Raw genomic sequence first — 16,806 nt, forward strand, 5'->3', positions numbered from 1 at the left:
ACAGAATATATCCAAAGGTAAAGAACTATAAACCTAGGGTTAGGACACATTTTTCTTCCTGCAAATAAAATGGAAGACGCCTCAGTAAAACAGCAGGTGAAATCCTGTATGTTGAGAAGCTCCAGCTTTGCGCAACACCACAACATCTTGATCGGGGTTCCATATTCAAAATGTCAGCTGGCATGCACCACTTCACCTTGTGGGTTAAGCTGCCACGGATGGGGCCAGTGTGCCACGCTACTTGGGCCATTTATTTTCTGCTGAAAGTGTCAGCACTTTATCAAGGCACTGCCACCCACTAAGAATTTAATACGAGACACCAAAAGTCTATTTGGTCTTGCATTCTGTTCGTGGAGGCAGATGCCCAGGGGAATCCTACAGGCAGTACATGAGTGCAATGAACTCTCCCACTCATGTTCCCCAGCAGCATGCTCCCCATAGTGCCTTCAATACTTGGAGATTAGATATAGCCATCATATGACTAACAGTAACTGTCTTTGCGTTAATTGGAGCAACCTGGACAGTCCTTAAAGCACATGCTGTAAACTTGCCATATATCATCTCATTCCTTTGCTCCACAAAACAAAATGCAGGAGAGCAACAACAGAAAGTGGTCCATTTGGCAAGGAACAGGGTTTAATTTAAGCCAAAGCTCACCTGGAGTTGCATGAAGACCAGCAGTAGGCAATCTGTGATCCTTCAGAGGATGTTGGACACAACTTCCATCAGTCATAAGCTATATGATGAGGGATAATGAGAGTCACTGTCCACCAACATATAGAGGGCCCACCCCTGATTTAGACTCAACTTCATCTCCAGGGTCATGCAAAGAAAAAAAAATACCTGTACCTGAGCATCCAGAAGATACTTCATTCACACTGATAACTCCACCTAGTTCTCCCATCTCAGGGTTTAAGCAAAAGGATCTGCAGGTTACTGACTTTGCAAATGACTTTGGTAAGCAGCACATCTCATTTTAGAAACAATGAGAAAAGAGGGAGGCTATTCTGCAGCAACTGTTTTAACAAAGGCACATGCAAGAGATGTTCACTTGCACTGGTTTTTTTAAAAAGCACTGATCAATTTTTGGGTGTGAACTGCACAATTTACTAGATTCTCCAACCATATGTCCCACAAACATTTAGCTTCAGATGATGTGGTAGACAAGCACCATAATATTTCTTAGGATTCCAAGATAGTGGAAGTGTGTCTTGCTGATAAGATTTATGTAAATACATGGTTTAGGCCTCCAGAGGGCACAGAACTGACATGAGATCCTAAGTACATCAAATAATGTCTAATGGTGATTTGTCACTCCTGTGTAATTTAATACCTACATGCCAGGCTGCCACTTCTGGATATAAATACCAAATCAGGCAACCAGAGATGTACAGAATTTAAACAAATGGAAATAAAGGAATCCAATGATCAAACATCAGTCCTCCAAGTTTTCAAAACAAAGTCTTTCATGACTTTGTCAGTCAGGATGTCAGTCAGGTTATACATTTGTACCTGTCCAAAACTATGATGCTTGGATAGAAGATCACTTTTTGAAGAAATCAAACATTCAATGCACTAATATGAGCCCCTCTTTATAAGTTTAAGCAAGTTTCTGGAATTTTGCAATTGTCTTTGTATTTTAAACACGCGCGCGCGCGCGCGCGCGAGGTGGGGGAGGGCTGGGAATGGGAATTCTGGGCTTTATATTTTTTGTAAAGTTTGGACTTTGAGAGTTGGTTTTACCTGGGAATCAGTACCTTTTTATTATGACTGAAGTGAAGAATCAAACCACAGAAACAATACAAAGGATCAGTATGAAAACATGTAGGGCATCATATAATTTCTTAAAAGACTTTTAAAAAACAAAACAAGAAAGTTTAGCTTTACCAAACATATCAATGTGCATCTTGGAACTTGAGACTTGCAATAATTTACTCTGTATTCCTTAATATTCTGATGTATGATTGCATGAACAGGCAGTTCAAGAGCCTTGCATTGTGCTCACTCCAATTGTGCCAAAGCGTCTGCCATCTGTTTGGCTCTTCCAAATAAAAGTTTTATTGTACGAGCGAAGCTCTAAATTCTTATACCCTTTTTACAAATTCACTTGGCAGTTTGTGAAAAAAAGAACAGCAGCAAATTCTTGGAGCTTGAACAGTCAAAGAAGCCTGGCAAGAAACCAACCTCCTCTTCTACATTAAATAGAATTTGGTACAGAAAAAATCTTCCCCAACCTGGTGACCCCCAGATGTGTTGGAATACAACTCCTACCACCCTCTTCCATGGGGATTGCTGTTTAAGAGAACTCTGAAAAGGCTATCTGTGTCTTGTCCTTCACTGTGAAGTGTTGCTCTATATATTACTTCTGATTCTCACGAACACATTGCATTAAAAGGGCAGCACAGGTGTCTCAATTTACATAGTACAGACTTTCTAGAATGTGTTTGCATTTGGCTACAGCTGGGGTGGAAAAAGAAAAATACTTCTATGAAGTATCTTCTATGAAGATCTGGGCTAAGGAAGAGGGTAATTTAGAATTTGGCTGAGCTGACATTTAGGAAGGCATGAATGTAAACCATCCCGAGATGTCCAAGCATGGGACAGTGTAGAAAAGTTATAAATAAGTAAATCTTAGTCTATAACATAGTTCCACTGGTGAAACTAAACGGTTTCAAATTGTAAGGTCCCTGCACGGGAGATTATATGGGAAGCATATAATGGTTACAGTGGGATAAATGTAAAATAAATGTTATACATGTTGATTTGCAATATGGTGAGGTTTGCTTTAAGTAAGCAACAAATGTAAGTAGTGATGCAGAGTAATAAAATTTATCTGGAGTACGATCGAGTTGCAGTCCCCCCATTCAGCAGGTTTGCTCTGTAATCCCATACGGTTGTACTTTAGATTAGGTCATATCAGCAAATAAGTGTTACATGGATAGAACAAGTCTCTTTGGTCTCAGTAAAGTCACTTGCACATAGGTAATTGATGGAGTCACCTCTGACAGCAAGGACCGCCTTTCTGGAAAATGTTGGTCCTAGTCACCACTTTTCCTTTCCACCTAAACTGTGATCAGTGCCAAAGCTGACAGGGTAGCATGAAGATTGTACATATAATTATAATTATCTTGTTGACAAACTACAAAGTTATTCTTGCATGGCCAGTATGCTTTTCACTCTGAAAAGCAACCTTATGGTGATTTGTGAAAACTTCAGGGCTACACTAATCAAGTTTTACATAGGTGCTTAGTCCAAACCTATGTAAGAAGGTGGAGACCTATTTTAGATAGGTAAGCATGACTGGCTAGTACATATAGAAACATCCCTTTCTTATTTATCATGAGTGGGGCAAAGCAGAGAGTCATAAAAGATATTACTAAGATAAGATGTAAACTGCCCTAACTGTATCTATAATGCATTGTCAAGTCATCTCCAACTTTATTTATTTATTTAAAACATTTTTATGCCGCCCCCATCGCAACAAAGTCTCGGGGCAGCTCACAACAAGAACAAAATATACAAATATAACAAATTGTACAATAAAAATATTAAAACCCAGTGCATCATGGCTTAAAAGATTTAAAATCCTATAAATAATCAATAAATTAACAATTAAAATAAGTTTTAAATAAAAAGGTCTTAGCCTGGTGCCAAAAAACAAATAATGATGGCGCCAGGCGGACCTCTCTGGGGAGCGCATTCTATAGATGGGGTGCCACCGCAGAGAAAGCCCTCCTCCGGGTACTCACCCTCCTAATATCATTCACAGAGGGCTCCCGGAGAAGGGCATCTGTTGCTGATCTCAAGGGGCAGGAGGGCATATATGGACGCAAGCGTTCCTTTAGATACCCAGGACCCAAGCTGTTGAGGGCTTTATAGGTCATAACCAACACCTTGAATTGGGCCTGGACTTCAATCGGGAGCCAGTGAAACTGACAGAGAACTGGGGTTATATGAGAACAACACCCAGTCCCCGTCAGCAGCCTGGCAGCTCTATTCTGCACCAACTGAAGTATCCGGACCGTCTTCAAGGGTAGCCCCACGTAGAGCATGTTGCAGAAATCTAATCGGGAAGTCACCAATGCCTGTGTCACTGTTGCCAGGCAGTCATTCTCCAGGAAGGGACGCAGTTGATGGATCAGCCGAAGCTGAAGGAAAGTGCTTCTCGCCACTGCCATCACCTGAGCTTCTAAAGACAGCTCAGGGTTGAGGAGCACTCCTAAGCTGCGGACCCTGTCCCTCAGAGGGAGTGCAACCCCATTTAGGACAAGGCCCAAGTCCCCCATCCTGAGGCCAGAACCACCCACCAACAGGACCTCTGTCTTGTCTGGATTGAGCTTCAGTTTATTGGCCCTCATCCAGCCCATTACCTCGGCCAGGCACTGGTTCAGCACAGCCACTGCCTCACCTGGATTGGTGGAAAACAAGAGGTAGAGCTGGGTATCATCAGCCCACATCTCCTGATGACCTCTCCCAGCGGTTTCATGTAGATGTTGAATAGCAAGAGGGACAAAATGGACCCCTGAGGAACTCCATGGCATAACTGCCATGGTGCAGAGTCATAGTCCACCAGCACCACCTTCTGAAGTCGGCCGTTGAGATAGGAGTTGAACCACCGCCACGCAGTGCCTCCAACTCCCAATCCTGCTAGCCTATTCAGAAGGATACCATGGTCAATGGTATCGAAAGCTGCTGAGAGGTCCAGGAGAACTAATAGGGACGTACTCCCCCGTCTCTCTCCCTGCACAGGTCATTGTACAGGGCAACCAAGGCAGATTCAGTGCTGTACCCGGGTCTGAAGGCAGACTGAAATGGGTCCAGATAATCAGTTTCATCCAAGAATGCTTGGAGTTGTCCCGCCACCACCCACTCTAGAACCTTGCCCAGGAACGGGATGTTGGCCATCAGTCTATAATTGGCGGCCACCTCTGGATCCAGGGATGCCTTCTTTAGGACTGGCCAGACTACCGCCTCTTTTAAAGAGGAAAGTACCCGACTGTCTCTTAAAGAGGCATTGACCACCACCAGGATCCAGGTCCCAATCCCGCCCTTGGCTTTCTTAAGTAGCCAAGATGGGCATGGGTCTAGTAAGCAGGTGGTAGAGCGTACTTGTCCAAGCACCTTGCCTCAACAACTGAAATTCATCCATTAATTGTGTACTCGACGGTGTCTTTGGCATCTCCTCAGTAGAATCTGGTTCAATAGTAGAGTCAAGCTCGTGACGAATCTGAGCGATTTTCTCCCTGAAATGCCTGGCAAAGTCGTCACAGCGGGCCTTCGAGGGTGGTACGAGATCTTTCTTTGGGCCTGGATGTATCAGCCCTTGCACCACCCAAAAAAGCTCTGCCGGATGGCATTGTGAGGAGGCAATGGAAGCAGAGAAGAATTTCTTCTTCGCCGCCCTCACTGCCACAGCATAGGTCCAATAATGGGCTCTTAAGTGTGTTCAGTCAGATTCACCCCGTGATCTCCTCCACCTACGCGCTAGACGTCTCCCAACCTGCTTCATTGCCCATAATTCAGGTGTATACCAGGGAGATGAACGGGCTCTGACAGGTGGGAAAGGACGCTTGGGAACAATCGTGTCAATAGCCCTGGTCATCTCCCCATTCCACAGTTCAACCAGGGCATCAACAGGATCACCAGCCTTGTCAACCAGAAAATCCCCCAGAGCTTACAGGAATCCATCAGGACCCATCCGGCTCCGGGGGTGGACCAATACAATCTGGTCCACACCCTTACAGAGGGAAAGGCTGCTCTCGAGCTCAAACCTTATGAGGAAGTGATCTGACCATGACAAGGGCATCAAACTTAAATTCCTCACCCTCAGATCACCCTCTTCCTGCCCCGTTGAGAAAACCAGGTCCAGAGTGTGTCCACGTTCATGGGTCAGGCCACTGAGATGTTGAGACAGCCCCATGGCCACCATGGAGGCCATGAAGTCCTGAGCCGCCCCAGTTAGAACCATCTCGGCATGGAGATTGAAGTCCCCCAGGACCAACATCCTGGGAGTCTTCAACACCAGGTCCGAGACGATCTCCGTCAGCTCAGGCAGGGAGTTTGTTGGGCAGAAGGGTGCATGGTACACCAACAGAATCCCCAATCTGTCTCGGTCGCCCAACACCAAGTGGAGGCACTCCAGCCCCGGCCTCGAGAAGCTTACGGCACCAACTTACAGCACCCCATGAATAAAAGTCCTCCAAATGTCCTATCAATGACAGCTCTGCTCAGTCCTGTAAATTCAAGGCTGTGGCCTCCTTTACAGAGTCAATCATCTCATATTTGGTCTTCCTTTTCTTCTTCGGGCTTCAACTTTCCTAGCATTATTGTCTTTTCTAGTGAGTTTTGCCTTCTCAAGACATGCCCAACGTAAGAAAGCCTCAGATCTGCCATTTTTTGCTTATAGGGAAAGCTCTGTCTTGATTTGTTCTAGGACCCACTTGCTCATTCTCCTGTCAGTCCAGGGTATTCACAAAGCTCTCCTTCAGCATCATGTTTCAAATGCATCTATTTTCTTCCTGTCAGCTTTCTTCACTGAGCAGCTTTCACATCCATTAAATAGCAAAGTTGTATCTATTCCAGATTAAAGCAGGTTGCTTACCTGTAACTGATGTTCTTTGAGTGGCCATCACACATATGGGTACTGCGCCAGCGCAGTGCCTGTGGCCGGAAGATTGATAGCTAACAGTTTGGCGGGAAAACTCTGCTCTCTTCCCCCCTAGTAGTATATATAGAGCGGAGTGTCCACCATTTTCCAGTCTTTGACAGACCGGATGTTCGCTCTCGAAGAAATAAGTGCGACTAAGTAATTAATATTGTCGAACCCGCAACAAGAGAAAACATACTGACTCGGTACCGAAGCGAAAATAACACGGTACCGAGAAGCACCACCCATTGACACCGAGAGGGGTCAACGGGTGGGTTGTGTGACAGCACAGATGGCCACTCGAAGAACATCAGTTACAGGTAAGCAACCTGCTTTTCTTCGTTGTGGCCTCTGTGCATCACACATATGGGTAGAGTAACAAGCTTACCCTGATTGGAGGAGGGAGGTGTCATAATCAAAGAATAGCTGAAAGAATGGCTCTGCCAAAGGAACAGTCTTTTCTAGCCCGGACATCCAGTCGGTAATGTTTTGCAAATGTACATGGAGTGGCCCAAGTGGCTGCCCTGCAGACATCATCAAGTGGAACTCCCGACGCAAAAGCTGAGGAAGCAGCTACAGCTCTAGTGGAATGTCCTCTCGGGGCTGTAGGCAAGTCTATCTTAGCCAACTGATAGGAGAGAGTAATTGTGTGTACTATCCATTTGGAGAAGTCTCTGAGGAGTAACGGGAAAACCTTGATTCTGTTCAGAGTACTTAAGGAAGAGTCTGTTGGAATGTCGAATAGACTCAGTTCTAGATCTATAGAAGGCTAGGCAGCACTGTACATCGAGTGTATGGAAAGATCTCTCAATCAGATTCGATGGAGATGGAAAAAAGGCAGGTAGAACAATGTCCTGACCAGTATGAAAGGGAGTAGCCACTTTCAGAAGAAAGGATGAATCCATTCGCAGAACTACTTTCTCCTTATGAAAACTGAAGTACGGAGGGTCTACCCTGAGCGTGCAGAGCTTGCTAGCTCTCCAAGCCAATGTAACTGCTACAAGGAATGCTGTTTTCCAGGAAAGAAGGCATAAATCAATCATTGCCAAAGGTTCGAAGGGAGCCCTTCTGAGAGCTTGTAAGGCCATTGAAAGGCTCCATGTAGGCATAACCGGTCTGACCGTTGGATGAAGGTTATGGAGTCCTCTAAGGAATCTCTTTATCAGTGGTTGAGAGAAGATGGAGAAACCTTGAATTGTACCACGGTAATGTGAAATTGCTGCCGTGTACACTTTAATGGATGACGGCTTCAGGCCAGAATGGTAAAGTTGTAGGAGAAACTGCAGAATGTGGTCTATGGATGGTGACTGTGGAAGAAATGAATGTGACTCCTCAAAGACAGAGAATCATCGCCACTTGGCCGCATAAGACTTATGAGTTGACGGCCTTAGCGCAGAATCGAGAATACGCTGAATGTCTGGGTGAAAAGGCATCGGACCCGACGGAACATTAGTTAGATCCGGGGGTGTAGAAAGTGCTGAAGGATTCGAAGCATGGAGTGGCATGTCGGATCCGAGGGCAGGATCCATAGTAGGTATAGACAACATCGGTACCGAAGTAGTATGGGCTGTTATCTAATTCGCCATGCCGTCAACTTCAACGTTAACTTCAACTTCAACGCCACCCGGATGTTAAGTCCGGGTGGCGAATCGTGCCCTGTCGCTGGGTTATGAGGTATGGGATGGATGGAAGGTGGAGGTATTCTTCTTGGGAGATCAGCAGAAGAGTCGAGAACCAAGCTTGGCACTGCCACCATGGAGTTACTAATAGTCCTGTGGCCCTGTCGTGGACCATCTTCGATACCACTCTCATGATGAGGGGAATCGGAGGGAAAGCATAGAAGTTCATATTGTTCCAGGGGATCATAAAGGCGTCCCTGTTGACCCTTGTCCGATTCCCGCTCTTGAGCAAAACATTTCGCATACCCTGTTCTGTCGGGTAGCGAATAAGTCCATGTCTGGGTGGCCCCAGGGATTGAATAGTTGGTCGCATACCTGAGGATCCAGTTCCCACTCATGAGATGTGGACACGTGCCTGCTCAAAAGATTGCTTCCACATTGTCCGTACCCGCAAGGTGTACTGCTATTGGGGTAATAGCTCTCGGAATGCACCACTCCCAGATTTGCATCGAGAGCTGTGCTAACGTTGATGACTTCGTCCCTCCTTGTTTGTTCAGATAAAAGATTGTAGCGATGTTGTCCGAGGTTATCTGAACTACTCGGTCCCGAAGAACGCCCTCAAACGAGTGCAGAGCCTTGAAAACTGCCAGGAGTTCTAGGAAATTGATGTGATTCCTGGATTCCTGTTGATTCCATACGCCTTAGGTGCGTAGGTCAGAACATACTGCTCCCCATCCCAAAAGGGATGCATCAGTACCAAGAGTCATCAAAGGTCATTGGGGTCGAAAAAGTACCCCCATGTTTAGATTGGCTGGGACTGTCCACCATAGTAGAGAGTGGAGAACAGAAGATGGGATCCGAAGCAGTTTTGTCGGCAAGCCTCCTTGCGGTCGGAACGCTTTGTTGAGGAAAAGCTGTAGAGGACGAAGTCGGAGCCTGGCATGTGGGACAATGGCGACCGACGCAGCCATATGGCCCAAAAGTCTCTGAATGGACCTGGCAGGAACAGTCCTTTCTCGTCACTTTCGATGGATATGTTGGGCAAGAGTTTGTTGTCTGTCCTGCGGGAGGAATGCTCTTGCCGTCGTGGAATCTAGACAAGCTCCAATGAAAGTGATCATCTGTGTAGTAACAAGAGAAGATTTCTTGGTATTAATGCAAAATCCAAGATTTTGCAGCAGGGAACAGGTTGTTTGTATGGCAGCAATAAGTCCTTGTCTGGTTTGGGAGACCAGCAACCAATCATCAAGATAAGGATAAATCTGAAGTCCTCGCAGTTGTAGAAAGGCACAGACAGGAGCCATACACTTTGTAAAAACTTGTAGTGCAGTAGCCAGTCCGAATGGTAACACCATCAATTCTTACACCTCGGACGCAACAGCAAAATGAAGGAAACGCCTATGACAGGGATGAATCGAAATGTGGAAATAGGCGTCCCTTAAGTCCAATGAGGCGGACAAGTCCTCTCTCCTTAGCAAAGGTAAGATATTTTGAAGGGTGGTTATCCTGAACTTTTGTGGTGTGGTGAACTTATTGACATCCTGCAAGTCAAGTATCGGACGAAGACCACCGTCCCGCTTCGGGACCGTAAAATATCTCGAATAGAATCCGTGGAGTCCTTCCGTTTGAGCCAATTGACGAATCACTCCTTTACGGAGGAGCTGTTGAACTTCGTCAATCAGTACCAGCGAGGATGGAGTAAACCAGATCGGGCTCGATGGAGGAATGCTGTAGAATTCTATCCAATATCCGTGCTGAATAATGGATAACACCCACCAATCAGATGTGATGGACTCCCAAATGGGGAGTCGGCCTTTCAGCTGGTCCCCAAATGGATGGGGTGGGTGGATTATGGAGGAGAGGAAGGGTTCGCCCATCCTGTCAACATTGCCTCCTGTCGCCGTCGAAACGATGACAGCTTTGTTGGTATCGTTGCGGTGGCTGTTATCGGTGGCGCTGTTGCTGTTGTTGCCGATGAGGTGGCTGCTGCCCTGGTTGGTATGACTGACGGTACAGCAGACGGGTCCAAGACCACTTACGTCGGGTTTGTGGTTGAAGCGCCATCCACCGAGCCATCATCCTGGATTCATAGATCTTCTTTAGTTTATGGTCGGTTCTGGCATGAAAAAGACCGGACCCGTTGAAGGGCATCTCCTCTATGTGCCTCTTTGTCTCCTCCGGAAAATTGCAATTGCTTAGCCATGCATGCCTCCAGAGGGAGACAACACTGACCAGGGCCCTAGAGTCTGTCCCCACGTGATGGCACACGGTGGACAATTGCTGTACTGCAACCTGCATGGCTTCCTTTATAAAAACTTTCGCAAGGTCACCTTGGTTGCCTGGGAGCGTCGCGATAACATTATTGAGGCACTGCATTATAAAGTACTGGTATCGAGCCAGTGTCACCTCATAATTCGAAATCCTCATCCTGAGTCCAGAAGCAGCATAGACTCGGCTGGTTATGGAATCGATGTTCCTGCCTTCTTTGTCTCCGGGTGTGTTATGGCCCCTTGATTCCCTGCCCTGGGAGGACTCCACCATGACCAAGTTCGGTTTTGGGTGACGGAGAAGAAATGGGATGTCCTCCTCCCGAACCCTGTACATGGCTTCGTACCTCCTAGAAGTTGGTTGCGGATGGGCAGGCAGGTCCCATGGCTGGATCATAGCTTGCTGCAGGGTGGTGATGAGTGGCAAGACTATGGATGTAGACTGCTCCCCACAGACAACATCATAAAATTTGTCAGTGCTTGGTCCGGGCCATTGTATGGCATCAATTTCCAACGATTGGACCAGGTGTGACATCAGCTCCCCAAAAGAGATGTGGGACTCATCAGGGGACCCAGGGCCCTGGGAGGTGATCATGACATCTGGAGATGTGGAGTTGATGTTGGATACGTAGGAATCAACCCCATAAAAAGGGGGGGATGGAAGAAGACTCTGCTGGTGACATGGACCAGCTGCTTTCTCTGGTCAGTACCGCAGAGGCTTGCCTTGGGACCAAAGATGTCGGGCGGTCTCGAGGAGGTGGAGATGAGTGACCCCTAGGGGCCGGGTAGCAGCCGACGGAATGGTAGTCCCCCCATCCATGGTGGAAAGACTGAGGATGGTACCACTCGCTGGATCTCCTCTCAGATGATTGACTTCTCCGACTCCTAGGAGGAGACATCTCAGCCTCCAGGTCCAGTCCTGCTGAAGGCATAGGCGTGGGGGACCTAGCCCTAGGTGGGGAATCTCGGATCTCCCCATCAGAGATCGATTCCCTAAGCGGAGGTTGGGTAGGCTCCAATGTTGGGTCTCCAACCTGACGAGGGGACCCAGGAGAGGTAACCCTCATAGCCTCCTGGAGAGTCAGGCCGGGTGGTGTCGTTACCGCTACAGCTGTCGGGACCAAGGGAGCCAACGAACCCGAGTCTCGGTGTTTAGAGCGCTCTGGGTTCCTAGGCTTCCTAGGAGGCTTTCCGGCCTTGTCCTTCTTAGGTTTCTTGTGCTCAGATGTTTTATCGGAGTCATTGTGCTTCCTTTTTTCACTTTTCTTCCTAGGTGGGGAAGCAGGATGATCGCCCAGAGCAGATGGAATTTCCCCAGAAGGGCATGAGGGCTGAGCCTTGGGCAAAGAGGCTGGTGGAGCAGGCGGGGTTGGGCGGGTGGCCACAGCCGTGGTCAGAGCGGGGCGGGAGACCAGTGGGTCTGACTAAGGAGTGCACGGTCCCACAGAAGCCTCCGAAGACGGTTCACATGATTTTTCCTGGCCTGCTTCGCGAAGGCCAGGAAGTGAGAACATTTATCTGTCCTATGTCCTTCTCCCAGGCAGAGAAGGCATAGGTCATGCAGGTCTGCCGGGGACATTTTAGACTCGCATTCCATGCACTTGCGGAAAGCCACTTGTTGCGCCATTGTAAGAAAGGAAAGAGAAGAGATAGTGCAGAGGGTAAGAATATATTTTGGGGGGGTTTTTTTGTTTGTTTTTTGTTTGAAAGAGAGAAAAAAGGTGAAAAAACAAGAGAACAACAACAAGAGTAACAACAAGAACTATCGAAAACGGGATTTGTAACTTGGAAAAGAGCAAATGGAGAGGTTATACGGATGAGAAGATGGTCAGAGTGAGAGTGAGAGCAGCACGAGGCACAATGAACGGTGGTCACAAAGACTGGAAAATGGTGGACACTCCGCTCTATATATACTACTAGGGGGGAGGGGAGCGCAGTTTTCCCGCCAAACCATTAGCTATCAACCTTCCGGCCACAGGCACTGCGCAGGCGCAGTACCCATATGTGTGATGCACAGAGGCCACGATGAAGAACACACACACACACACACACACACACACACACACACACACACCATCCATGTTTGTTCTTGTTTTGCTAACTTTCAGATTAGATTAAAGTAACATTGCTGGTCCTAATGTACACAAACCTGGACAACTTGGGACCAGAATACATAAGAGAGTGCCTTTACCTTTACCAACCTACTTGGTCACTAAGGTCATCAGAGGACAATCCTTGGCCCAACTGGAGTCTACCAGAACAGACTTCAGTGTGGCATTCTTATTGCTATGGAATTCTCTGCCTTGGGAAGTCATGAAAGCACCAACACTGTGTCATTTTCAGTATCTACTAAAGACAATATTATTCTAGCAGTCTTTTCTTGCTGACAAGCTGCATTCATAAAGTCATTTTGGCTTTCAATGCATTGTTTTTATACTTTTATTTGTTTAAACCTCATACTGTTTACCACTCCAGAATGTATTTGGATATATGGTAGTATAGAAAATTGTAAATAAATAAAAATGACCACAGGTTTAGAATGCTATTGCAGGTTGTTAACCTGGGGATAGACTAGAATACATTACATCAAATGTGTAACAGTTTTGTTGCCAGCTGCTTTCCAAACCCACATCAAAGTGCTAGGATAGACCTCAAAGCCCTAAAGTCTGGGGCCAGCCTAGACCCCCACACTAAAGTATTCTTTGGAAGACCTGCTTTGTGTTCTTCCAGACTTGCAGATAAGCTTGTTGTTAACATAGAACAGACTCTTCTTGCCAGCAGCACTGTGATTGCGCAATTCCTTCCTTGTGGAAGCTCAGTATGCTTTGTCTTTGTTAGCATCATGATGTCATGTAAAGGAAAAATAAAGTCCTTTTCCAGAAGGCTTTTAGATTAAGACTTCTGAACTGATAATGTCTGCTGATATTTCTTAGATTGACTGATGGTCAATTGTTGGTTTTTTACTTATCTTTTCTTTTTGATTTTATCAGTTCAGGGTGCATACCTATGATGTATAGATAGAACAAGTCCTACAACTCCCAGCATTTCCCAGCTGGGAAATGCTGGGAGTTGTAGGACTTTGTGTTTATCTCTTAGTCAGTCTACAAATTGTTAGTCAGTTTGTAGATCTGTTATGATAAAAAGTGGAACTACACATATTTTAAATACATACTTTTTAAAAGTACTCCTGTTTAACTGGATTGGCACAGTCTTGGTTACAGGTCAGCTGTGAATGCAGAATGAAGACCAAAACTATTAGAAGCAACTGTTTATACGGATGCCAAATCTATTTCTAATGCAACTCTGCTAGAAATCTGTCTGTGATTAATATTATTAGAGTACAACCTTATGCATATTCAGGCAGGAAAAAAAAAAAAACCTTTCAGTATGCCTGTCTGGGGCCTGCTGGGAGCTGTAGGTCTTCTTTCTGTCTGTTAGGTGTGTACCCTAAGCAAATGCCTAGCTGTTATGGAAAGTTCTCATAAAAGGTAGCTTCAATATGCAGGAAATGGTGTCAGTGCAAACTATCTATTTACAGCTAAAGTTGTGGCAGGAATGACTTTTTGTTATCTGTGAATTCAGTTAGCACTGTGAAGAGTAGCATGTTTGGTTACCTTGAATCCCCATGAAGAATCAAGGATCGGTGCTAATGTGTCAGTATTGCTTGCTGGGGACTGCAGGTGGCACAGTGGTTTAAACTGCTGTGCTGCTGGGCTGGTTGATCGAAAGGTCGCCGGTTCGAATGGAGTGAGTTCCCGTTGCTCCATCCCAGCTCCTGCCAACCTTGCAGTTCGAAAGCATGCAAATGCAAGTAGATAAAAAGGTACCACTTCGGTGGGCAGGTAACAGCGTTCCGTACATTTTGGTGTTTAGTCATGCCAGCCACATGACCATGGAGACTGTCTGCGGACAAACGCTGGCTCCCTCGGCTAGGAAATGGAGATGAGCACCGCCCCCAAGAGTCAGGCACGAATGGACATAACGTCAAGGGGAAACCTTTACCTTTACCTTTTACTGCTTGCTGTTGTTGTGTGTAAATTAAGTTACAATGTTTTTCCATAGCTTCTCTATTTCTACTATCAAGTTTGGCAGCAAGAGCTGCTATGGCAGCAGCAGACACTCCAGTCCCTTCCTCCCTCGCTGTCCTGTTCTGCCAAGAAATGGCTGAGGCAGCTATAGCTATACTCTGATTGGCTGCTGTGCTCTGCTTTTTCCCTCTGTCGACCCACTGCCTTCCCAATGCCCAGCTCTGGAATATCACCACCAGAAGGGTATTGCTCTCACCATCTCTAGCAGCGGTGATCTTGGAGAGAAGCAACCTGTCTGATCACTTCACTTTGCTGGAGTGGCACTCTGAAATGACTATATGTGTGTTCTACCTGGGGAGCCAACACTCTCGCGAAGACAGCGCTGCACAAAAGCAGCACACTGGCTGTGCAAGGGCACAGCGCTCAGGGCAGCTGGAGGCTCAGGTGGAGGCCTTAAGCTACCAATACAATGTGGATTCTCCCATGCAATGATGGCAGCGTTCATGAGCTAAGCCAATAAGTACTTTAGACAAAATCTGGTATTTTAGTGTCAGACTTAGCTGCAGACTACTGTGCTTCTGTGGCCACTGAGCAATAATCTACAAAAAAGGCATGGCCCCATGCTGCTTCTAATAAATGGAAGTTTATAAAGGTATGAAATAGGTTCACCATATTTCAACAGAGTTTCTTTCTTAGGGGAAATTAAAACTTATTCCACTGAGCTTTTGTTTGATGATGCCCTTCTTTCTCTTCCCTTCAACAAGACAACTTCTCAATGTGAATGTCCTCCAGAAAATCCATTAACATAAAACAGTACAAATGAAACGTATGCTGTAAGTGGGCTTTAAGAAACAGTGAACCTTTCCTATATGGTTACAAGCATAAGAGCCTTGCTGGCCCAGACCAAGTATCCATTCTGTTCACACAGCGGCCAATCAGATGCCTCTGGGAAGCCTATAAGCAGGGCAGGACTGCCACAGCATCCTACTGTCAGGGCAGACCAAACTAAAGCTCCTTTATGATTGATGCTGCAGGCAGGAAACTGATGAGAGCAGCCTAAAACTGTCAAGATAAACAGGCTGATTAGATCAGGATACAATGTTGCGAGTCCTGTTCTCTCAGGGATCTGACCAAGATACAATTGTACTAAATGCACCTGGGAAACATCCAGCTAGGAAACTATGTTGCCAGTCCTGTTTCCACTGCATTTACCTGTGAGACTGCCCACCTGCCTTGAATCTCCAGCTCTGTTTGTCCTGAATCCCACCCCTTTGTCCTCTTTGTCTTAATCCATTCAACATTTGTTCCAACAAGTACATGACTCTTGACTCTTGTACACCTCTGTGACTGAGACATTATAAAGTTATCCCCACTTTGTGGGATTCTTTGTAGTCTCTTGAAGAATACCTACCTACAGGTATCCTAAATGTCCAAATAAATGCTAATTCGTTTTGATTCTACACCCCCAGCATGCCTCCTTCCTCCAGATCTTGACACTATGGACACCAGTTCCCCAGCAACCAATGTCCATAGGCATTTTGCCTCTTGCTACTGGAGGTAGCATACAGCATTCAAAACTAGTAGCTCTTGATAGCCTTATCCTTCATAAATTATACTCCACCCTGCCTAACTGGGCAATAGCAGTGGCCCAAGGGGAGGTTCGCACATGCCGATTTATCACTTGATGACAGCGAGAGATAACGTGCAATCGACGCAGCATACAGAGCTCCGACACAGCACTCTCCCCGTCTGTCTTAGTTCAGCCTGAACACTGCTGTCTGTGACAACAAGTGCAGCTTCTGTTGTGATTTCATGTACAGACACACTGATATCATCCGTAGCTAGCGGAAGAGAGGGCATGTCTCCGTTCAGGTATTTCCTAGTTCTCCCATGTTCTCCCATGGAAGCACATCCCTAGAATATCTGTGGCTATTATCATTCCTTTGACAAGTGGAAGACTCTGACCAGGTAGTCCCTCAAAACAGGTTTCAGTGATAGCAAAGTTCTTTTCAGACCTTTTACTCCTCAAAACTGCAGTGCTTTTCAGCCAAATCAGCTCACACACTCAGATGCCAGTCATCAGGTTTACACAGTCAAATGGAGAGGAAACAAATGCAGATTTTGTTTTACCCCGTATTGAACCCTCCCGCTTTTATAGCTGCACTGTGGGATGAAGCAAGGAAAATGCGCTGAAAATTTATTACCATGGGGCAATGACTGCTGTGCAAACTGATTTGCCATATGAT

Source organism: Varanus komodoensis, unplaced genomic scaffold (assembly GCF_004798865.1).
Source record: "Varanus komodoensis strain SLA01 unplaced genomic scaffold, ASM479886v1 scaffold14_1, whole genome shotgun sequence".
Lineage (NCBI taxonomy): Eukaryota > Metazoa > Chordata > Lepidosauria > Squamata > Varanidae > Varanus > Varanus komodoensis.